A 9,970-nucleotide genomic window follows, 5' to 3' on the forward strand; every position below is an offset into this window, starting at 1 on the left:
CCCTTGTGTTTTTTTTTCTATCAGGTAAAGTATAACCAAACCCAAAACCATTTTTCTAGTTTTCGAGCAGAGAAATAATTCTATATATATATATATATATATATATATATATATATATATATATATATATATATATATTTGTTTTTGTTTTACTGCATGCTAGATTTTCCTTCACTTCCTGTCTTGAAGACACAACAGGAAGTGAGAAAAAGTCTCTAAAAATGACATGGGTTCTAACACTTTCACACACAAAAGTGTATAACCCTGCATTTCTCTATTTGACTGGGGGATGGGATCTGAAAACTCAGAATGTGAACAGGTACGCATTTTTAGTTTTCTGCGGCAAAACTTTAATGGCATGGGACTTTGTGTATGAGCACTCGATAAGACGTATTGCAGTGATGGAGAATAAATGTTCATTTGCGACTGAGGGATTTATACGCTTAATACACACATAAATAACACTTATGCACTGTTTAACCACTTCAATACCGGGCACTTTCACCCCCTTCCTCTGCCCAGGGCAATTTTAATTTTTCAGCGCTGTCGTATTTTAAATGACAATTGCGCGGTCATGCAACACTGTACCCAAATGACATTGGTATCATTTTTTTAATGATGGTATTTGATCACCTCTCCATTTTTTTTTTTGCGCTATAAACAAAAGAAGATTGACAAGTTTGAAAAGAACACAATATTTTTTTACTTTTTGCTATAATAAATATCCCGATTTAAAACAAAAAACAAATTTTTCCTCAGTTTAGGCCGATATATTTTCTTCTACAAATTTTTGGTAAAAAAAATTGCTATATGCATATATTGATTTGCGCAAAGGTTATAGCATCTAAAAAATAGAGGACAGATTTATGTAATTTTTATTATTAGTTTTTTTTTTTTTTTACTAGTAATGGCGGCAATCTGCGATTTTTATCATGACTGTGACATTGCTATAAAAATGCACTGATTACTGTATAAATGTCACTGGCAGGGAAGGGGTTAACACTAGGGCGCGATCAAGGGGTTAAATGTGTTACCTAGCCACTTCAGCCCTGGAAGAATTTACCCCCTTCCTGGCCAGAGCACTTTTTGCGATTCGGCACTGCGTCGCTTTAACTGACAATTGCGCGGTGGTGCGACGTGGCTCCCAAACAAAATTGACGTCCTTTTTTCCCCACAAATAGAGCTTTCTTTTGGTGGTATTTGATCACCTCTGCGGTTTTTATTTTTTGCACTATAAACAAAAAAATAGCGACAAATTTGAAAAAAAAACGCTTTATTTTTTACTTTTTGCTATAATAAATATCCCCAAAAAATATTATATATATATATTTTTTTTCCTCAGTTTAGGCCGATACGTATTCTACATATTTTTGGTAAAAAAAATCGCAATAAGTGTTTATTGAGTGGTTTGCGCAAAAGTTATAGCGTTTACAAAATAGGGAATAGTTTTATGGCATTTTTATTATTAATTTTTTTTTTTACTAGTAATGGCGGCGATCAGCGATCTTTATCGTGACTGCAACCTTATGGCGGACACATCGGACATTTTTGACACATTTTTGGGACCATTGTCATTTATACAGCAATCAGTGCTATACAAATGCATTGATTCCTGTGTAAATGACACTGGCAGTGAAGGGGTTAACCACTAGGGGGCTAGGGAGGGGTTAAGTATGTCCTGGGGAGTGTTACTAACTGGGGGGGCGTGGCTACGTGTGACACATCACTGATCTCTGCTCCTGATCACAGGGAGCAGAGATCAGTGACACTGTCCCTAGGCAGAACGGGGAGATGCTTGTTTACATTAGCATCTCCCTATTCGTCCTCTCCGTGAGGCGATCGCGGGTATCCCCGCGGCGATCGAGTCCGCGGGACCCGCGACCCGACTCACGGAGCTCCCGGCCGGCGCGCGAGTGATGCGGGAGTGATTCTAACGGTGGGGGGAGGGGACTCACAAGGGGAGGAGACCCATCGGTGTTCCTTTGTACTAGGAACACACGAACAGTCTCCTCTCCGCTGACAGGACTTGGATCTGTGTGTTCACACACACAGATCCACGCCCCGGGCTCTGGTACCGGCAATCGCGGGTGCCAGCGGACATCGCTGCCGCCGGGCACGTGCACTGGGTCCCAAGTGACGCAGCACGCGCCCCCTAGACGGCCGGGGGGCCCAGGACGTTATATGACGTCCGCCCAGGATGGGACATCCCTCCTGCGGACGTCATTTGACCATTGGCAGGGTATGAAGTGGTTAAACATAAAACCACGACTTTTTCTCCATGTGTAGCCAATATTTCCTAAAACAAAGTTATCGTTAGAGACACCATGGGGTGTATTTATAAAATATTCATATAGCGGTTTTACCATCAAAACTGCATATATATCAGTCCTGTGTAAATGGGGCAAAAGTGAAGGTTCTCAGGCTTCTGTATATTCTCTGCAGATCAAATGTGTGGATAAAAAGTACTGCTTTATGGTCACTAGATGGCACTGATGAACATACTTATTTTCTATGATACTCAGCACCATCTAGTGGACATAATGTGGTATTTTCCCCATTCACACATTCGATCTGCAGAGAATACAGGCTGAGAACATTTCATTTTGCTCTATTCACACTTTTATACTGGATGAACAGCTATGGAAATTTTTTTTTTAGAACCACACCCCTATGTGTATGCTAGACATTTGTGTTTCGTTTTGTTTTGTTCTTCGTATGAAAATTTCATTTTCGGAGATTTGGAAGTTTCCGAATTTCCGAACGGATATAGAAATGAACGGCAACGAATCAGAAAAAAAGTTATGAGGAAAATAACAAATACATTCATTTCATTCAGATGACGTCACATGATGGGGAAATGAATTCAATTTTCAAATTTGTTTGATAATTCGAATTCAGATAACAAATAGGTCCGAATTTCGTTCCCTTCGTTGATTCGGATGCACATAATGCCAGGCGATGTTGTCCAGTCAGCTCATGCCATTTCTTTTGGTGGGTTGACTAGCATCCCAAAATATTAAATCCTTCTGATTTAAATCCATCCGATTTGATAATATATCGAATATATAGCAATTGTCCGGAAAAACTGAAAAGTTTTTCAAATTCATTTGGACCAATGGATATACAAAACGAATGCTGAAAATATGAAACAAAGTCCAAAAACGAATGGGTTCAACATAACGAATATGGCGAAACGAAATTCTTCAATGAATGAATGCATCACAACGTAACTTTCCAGGGTGCACATGTCTAGTGTGTGCTTTATCAATAGGTCACACCCTGCACCAAGCTTTTATTCCATAAGGATGACCTCACCCTAGGAAGACAACTGGACTGCAAGAGTAGCTGAGCATCATGGGTATATTTACTATTTTAACCAATACCACGCTAATAACACCTAATACCACGCTATAACCGAGCGACGACTACAGCGCGGTTCTCTCATTCTGGGATCCTTCCTGAACGCATCACCCACGCTTCCTCTCTGTCATCTCTGTGTCCTACAGACACACCTGAACACAGATCGAGGTGGAGGGTCAATCACAGCGGCCCTTTACCATGTAATCAGCTGTGTCCAATCACAGTTCATCACATGTAAACAGACTTGCCGGTTATCAGAAAGGATTGCTGATAAACGGAAAGCCTGTCAGTAGATTGTTTACACTGATAATCAGGGCACTGACCATCAGTGCCCTGATTATCAATACAGCCCCATCAGTGCCAGTCGTTGCCCATCAGTGCCTCATCAGTGCCCATCAACGCAGCCTCATCAGTACCCATCGGTGCAGCCTCATCAGTACCCATCGGTGCAGCCTCATTAGTACCGCCTCATCAATGCCCATCAGTGCAGCCAGTGCAACCTGATGCAGATGTGCTGCTTATCCCCCTCCCATCACCATTACATCATCATAACCAACACAAAACACATCATGGAAATCTCGGTTGGTTTATGAGGATGGGGCTTTTCTCTTTTTTAGTGCACATGTGGGTGACTATATTGGCTCATTGCTTGTACTGTACATTCTGTGTCCTGCTTTGCGGTCTAGAAGAACAATAACATTTACTTCTACTTTTATCTCCACAGAATCTGGCCATAGAAATTATTTTTTTAAGGAAAACGTATGCTTTGTCCTTGACGTTCACTTCTTTTTATTGCCAACAAAAGCATTAAAATAAAATAAACAGCACACCTCCATAAAATGAGATTGTAAAAACATTAAATACTTCTAGAATCAATTCCCTGTGCCTTAATAACCCTTCGGCAGTAACATGTCATGCATTGGGGTGGCAGTGCTCCAGATTTGACACCTTTGGCTCCAGAGTAGCTCCAGCAGTTGATGTCCAGCCCATTTCTTTGAAGACTCCACCTCTAAGGAACACAACCTACTTGTTTAGTGTATTCCATCCTGGTGTTGACCTCTTGTGATTGGTTTGCTTTGTTATTGTTGCCATTATTCTTATGCTTTAAATGGCTTAGAAGTCTACAGATCACTGTATTCCCCTTCACAACCCCTAATGTAGCCTTGGTTATGTGTAGTGAAACTTAGTTGGTGGGGGGTTTGACAGAATTTTGAGACAGAATGCTGCAGTCCTGCCCAGGTGCACCAAAGCCTGCCGAATGTGAAAGTAAAACTAAACAGACTTTATGACTTGACCATCTCAGCATACACTTTATAACAACCTTTCTCAACCTTTTAACATGGAGGAACCCTTGAAATTACTTTATGGTCTCAGGGAACCGCTGCTAAAAGTTACTATATCTACAACTCATGATACTGTACATTACTGTGATGGTCAGTGGGAAGAATGCTCCTTACATTTGTGATCATTTGGAAGAATTACCGCCTTCCAGATAGATAATTTTCCAATGACATCATTGATCTTTTTAGCTAAGAGGCAGAAAGTGCTCATTGCTCAAGGAACCCCCTAGCAATCTCTGGAGAAACACTGGTTGAGAAACCATGCTCTATGGCAAAGAGTTTATGAACATCCAACCTACCTATATGGCCAAAAGTATAGGGACATCTGTCTAAAAGACTGAGTTCAGGTGTTTCCAGTGAACGGTACTGTTAATACTACAGCATACAAAGACATTTTAGGCAATTGTGAAATCCCAACCTTGTGGTAACAGTTGGAAGAACGCCCTTCAATGTTCCAGCCTTAGCTTGCCAGTGTGCACAAAGCCAGCTCCATAAAGACATGGTCTGATGAGTTTGGTGCAGAGAAAATCGAGGGGAGCTATTGTAGAAAGCCTTTCAGCAGAGTGGAGGCTATTATAAATGCAAAGGGGGTTGGTGGACAATTCTATGTTAATAGCCATGGGCCATATGTGGACACTGATTGAAAAAGGTAGTCAATAGCACAAAAGTAAAAGTGACCAGTGTATATAAGCAACCATATAGAATTTTATGACCTTTGTATTGCCTAAATACAACATACCATACATGGAAAAACCCTGTTTTAAGTATATAGGAATCTCATCCATTAAAGGACACAGGAAGTCTTCCACTTTTTGGGTTATATTTCTGCCTACAGGAAGATTGAACACTGGCAAACAAATAACTGTAGACTAGCTCATGATAACTTCTGCTACAAGCATACATCCGTTTTATTGCTAGTGTCGTAGTAGCATAGGTGTCTTTTTTCAGCTCTGCTGTGTAAGAGACTAAAACTTGGCCAATGAACACTGCTTGTACCTCCATGACTGTTTATTTTTTAATAAAGATGTTACTTGTTAATAAAAAAAAGTTGGCCAACATGGCTTTGTCTTTCAAACACTACAGTGGTTTGAATGGATCCTGAACCTTCAGAACGTGCCACTGTAACAGACTGATTGTTTGGAGTCTAGTCTTGGACACAGCACAGGCCGGAGTGTGTCTTCCATGGAAGAAAAATCAGACTCTCTGACCTCAGGATCAAGCTCTCCAGTCCAACTTTTGGCTTTTGGGTATGAGAGTCTTGGGTCTGATTGTAGCCTCCTTCAAGGCACTCTTGTTTGCCCAGTTTCACTTATGGCACAAATCGGTCGAGTTTGTTTTGACATAGGAGGAACAGTTTTTCACTGAATTGGTGGTTCGAGATTTGGTGGAAGTCTTTCCTTTCCATCTTTTGGAAGACCCTTGTAGGTGCAGGGAGACTTGGTTGTCAGAGTTTTGTCTGCTGGTCAACATCCTGGAGCTTTGAATGATTTGGTTGTTTTTGGTTTGACTGAATCCAGATCAAATGACCTTCCAGCTAGAAAGTCCAACACCACAGTGGTGACGTACACCAACAACAGTGAGGAACCAGATGTTTTGCCACAGCAAGTGATGTAGATTGCAACTTCACTTTCCAGCAGTGGTGGCCCATTCATTAGGGGCGCGGCCCCCTCTCTCCTCGCCACCCCCTATATGTGTCTGGCCCCTTTCAGGGCACCGGGCGCATGAATTACAGTGGCCAGGGTTTTTTTGTTGAAGCACCTGATTAGAGCCAGAGGCTCTGATAGGCTTTAAAATAGGGTGGGCACAGCTCGCAGAGGATGTGACCGGAGCCCACCCAGATGTGTTGCAACAGCGAATAAATGATCGCTGTTGCAACACTGATCCTCCTCCTGGCCAAACGGGAAGCAGGTATGAAACCTGTTTCCCAATTGGCCAAAACATCAGGCGATCCTATTTGACGCCTAGTGCCGGGAGGAGAAGCAGAGAGGAGATGCACCGTGGAAGCTGCTCCAGGAGAGGACACCGAAGCAGCTTTCTCCGAGCCCGCCACGCATAAGGACAGGGCTGGAAGATGGCTGCATCAGCTCCGACGGCTGCTCTCACTGCCCGCATCCAGGTTAAGGACAGCAGGTGGTGGCTTGCTGGGGGTGTTAGTGCCACGCCACAGGGGGGGTAGGTTTAGTTGTGTTAGTGCCACTCCACTGGCGGCCCGGGGGGGTTGTTTGCTGCCCCCCCCCAAAAAAAACACCAGCCGCCACTGCTTTCCAGCCTTGTCTGTTGTGCACACCCCAGGCATGAACATAGGACAACTAGCAGACTTCTTCAGCTAGTAATGTCTGGACCTTGGAGAGTGGTCCCTACAACCAGAGGTGTTCCAGGTTCTCTGACACAGGTGGTGAATGCGGTATCTGGACCTCCTGGTCTCCAGATTCAACAACAAACGCAACAGTTTTGTCTCTAAGTACAGAGATCCTTTAGCACAGTGGTTCTCAACTCCTGTCCTTGGGAGCCACTAACAGGCCAGATTTTAAATATTGCATTGGGGAAATGCAGACTAAAACAGTGGTTCTCAACCTTAGTCCTCAAGTACCCCCAACGGGCCATGTTTTCATTTACTTTGCACAGCTGATTTAAATCAATATCATGGTATTATATATTTTATCTAAGAGAAGTTCCCAAAACATGGCCCTTTGGGGGTACTTTAGGACTGAGGTTATCTTGCAAATCTGGCCTGTTGGTGGGTCCTGAGGAAATGAGTTGAGAACCACTGCTCTAGCAGAAAGCTGGGACTCTGTGGCACCAGTACAACCTGACTCTATGCTGTCCCTCCCTGAAAAATTATTCCTAGTCTTCTTTGCAGGATCGAGATGGAGGGAATTCCAGTGAGTCTCAAGAACTGGCCCAAGAGGATGTAGTACACTAATCTGGTAAGAGTAAGCGGATACTCCTTGGGCTCTACCGCATTGTCCAAATCTTCTGTTTCAAGGACTGATACATCCCATCCAGCTTCAGGTTCTGATAAACAGGGGCATCAGTGGTTCATATGGTGTTAGCTAGGAAGTCTACTCCTTCCTACAGCTGGCTCTGGACTAGTGTTTGGCTTTCAGAACCATCAAAAGTCAGATTTCTGCCCTTTCTATTTTGTTTCAGAAACCGCTGACCTCTGACTCCTCAATTAAGACCTTAGTATAGGGAGTTTCCCATGTAGCGCCACATATTGGTTCCCCAAGAACTCAGTGGGATCTGAAGCTGGTTCTCTCTGCTCTTACAAACTACGGTTTGAATGCATTAAAACTTTTTGTCTTCAGCGCACCAAAAAGATCTAAAACTTTTCACAGCACACCTGAAAACGTATTTATTTTTACATATATATTTTATTTAATTTTAAATTGAATGTGGAGGATGTGCCTGCTTTCGAGAGCGAACCAGGTTAAAGCAATTGTAATCTCCTTTGTACTTTCGCTTGCTTCCTTGCTTTTCATTTAACAGTTTCTTTTTCAGAGTTCCAGACACGATTAGGTATTTCGTCATCGCTCAACAATGAACAAACTTTATTTATAAGCATCAAAGTTGGAATGGAACGCTCTCTATTAATTTAATAGAACTTTTTCAACATTGATTTACCATTTAATTTTTCGATATGTTCAAGGTTTCAAAACGCTAGCCATTTTAAATATTTTTCAAAACTCCCACGACACACCTGCAAATCTCCCATGGCCCACAGTTTGAACTGGCAGCCTGAAAGGTACCTTGTCTGGCTTTACAAGGAGGTGTTGAAGCCCAGGATCTTTTCTACCGAAGGTAGTTTCTATCCCTTTACTTCAACCAGGACATCGTTTTTCTGACTCTGCCTGGCTCCAGTTCATCAAAAAGGAAATTTTCCTCCATTGTCTCTGTGTGGTTTGGGCTGTGAGAGTCTCTGGGCTGCTGCTTCTTTCAGAAAGACAACGTGGATTGGAGAAGGGTTGGAACCCCTGTCAGATTTCTTTATTACTGTCTGACCCCAACTGGGAAAATCTACCTTCCCTACTGTATTTGATCTTGTGATCATTGTCTCCAGTACAGAAAGTAATGGGAGATCCAAAATTTTATAGCTGTCACCAGAACAGGAAACAATGGGAAATCTTCCAAATTGGCTGCGTTCACACATATGCGATGCGGGACCCTGCACGATTCCTGTATGTCTCCCGCAGGCAGTTCACACTGCCCTATGTGACCAGCTGCGGGTGTCAATACAAAGTTAATGACACCCCCAGATCAGTTTGCAGATCACAGTGCAAATTGTGAAATGGTGCAGGAATCGAATCGCTTAGGTGTGAACACCAGATTAAAAAAAAAAGGGTCATACACCATTTTGGTCCGAATGCAATGCAAATTCAGACATACAATGTGTATGGCTGAATTTGTATCGCACAGACATTGTATGTGATCTGCACCGCAAAGCGGTGCAAATCACATGCGATGTCTGACATCGCAATAGTGTGAACCCAGCTTAAGAGGGCATTTCCCTTTACTTTGGACAGATTTGGCTTGCCATCATGTCCCCAAAGGGAACAAAGACAACAAAAACTCTATCCAAAAAAATCCAAATCTAAAACTTAAAAAAACACATTTTGCAGCTCTCCTGTCCCACCCGGGATTGCAGCCAGTAGTTCCGTCGGCAGACCATAGAGCTGGTTGGTGACCAGAACGGCTCCGATCATCTCTATGGTCTAAGAAACCGGAAGCAGTGACTATTTTGTCACTTCTGGTTTCGCCAGCTGTAAACAAAAGACTACTGGTTTGAAAAAAAGCATTGGATTATTCTGATCTTGGTATGATCCGATGCTTTTAGGGCAGAGGAGACATCTGGGGTCCAATTTACCCCAGATGTCTCCTTAAAGAGGACATTTCAATGCCTATTGTTATCACAAGGGATGTTTACATTCCTTGTGATAACAATAAAAGTAATCAAACATTTTTTTAAAAAAAAAGGCACAGTGTAAAAAAATGTATAAATAAATAAAACATTTTTTTTTAAAGCGCCCTTGTCCCCCCCCCCCCCTCCCCCATGCTCTTGTGCAAAGGTGAGCACACGTATTGGTCTTGCATCGTATGTATACAGCGATCGCACCACACAGGTGAGGTATCACCATGAACGTTAGATCAAGTGCAGTAATTCTAGCATCAGACCTCTTGTGTTAATCTAAAGTGGCAACCTGTAAGGCCCCTTTCACACTACTGCGACTTCAAAGTAGCACTATTTTGCAGCGGTTTCACAGGCGCGCTTT

The 9,970-nt window shown here is 42.6% G+C and overlaps 1 protein-coding gene across 1 annotated transcript in view; it reads right to left on the reverse strand.

The window, feature by feature from the left end:
- LOC141106738 (uncharacterized) overlaps positions 1 to 9,970 on the reverse strand; it is a 209,043-nt gene that overhangs the window by 79,982 nt on the left and 119,091 nt on the right.

Source organism: Aquarana catesbeiana, linkage group LG08 (assembly GCF_042186555.1).
Source record: "Aquarana catesbeiana isolate 2022-GZ linkage group LG08, ASM4218655v1, whole genome shotgun sequence".
Lineage (NCBI taxonomy): Eukaryota > Metazoa > Chordata > Amphibia > Anura > Ranidae > Aquarana > Aquarana catesbeiana.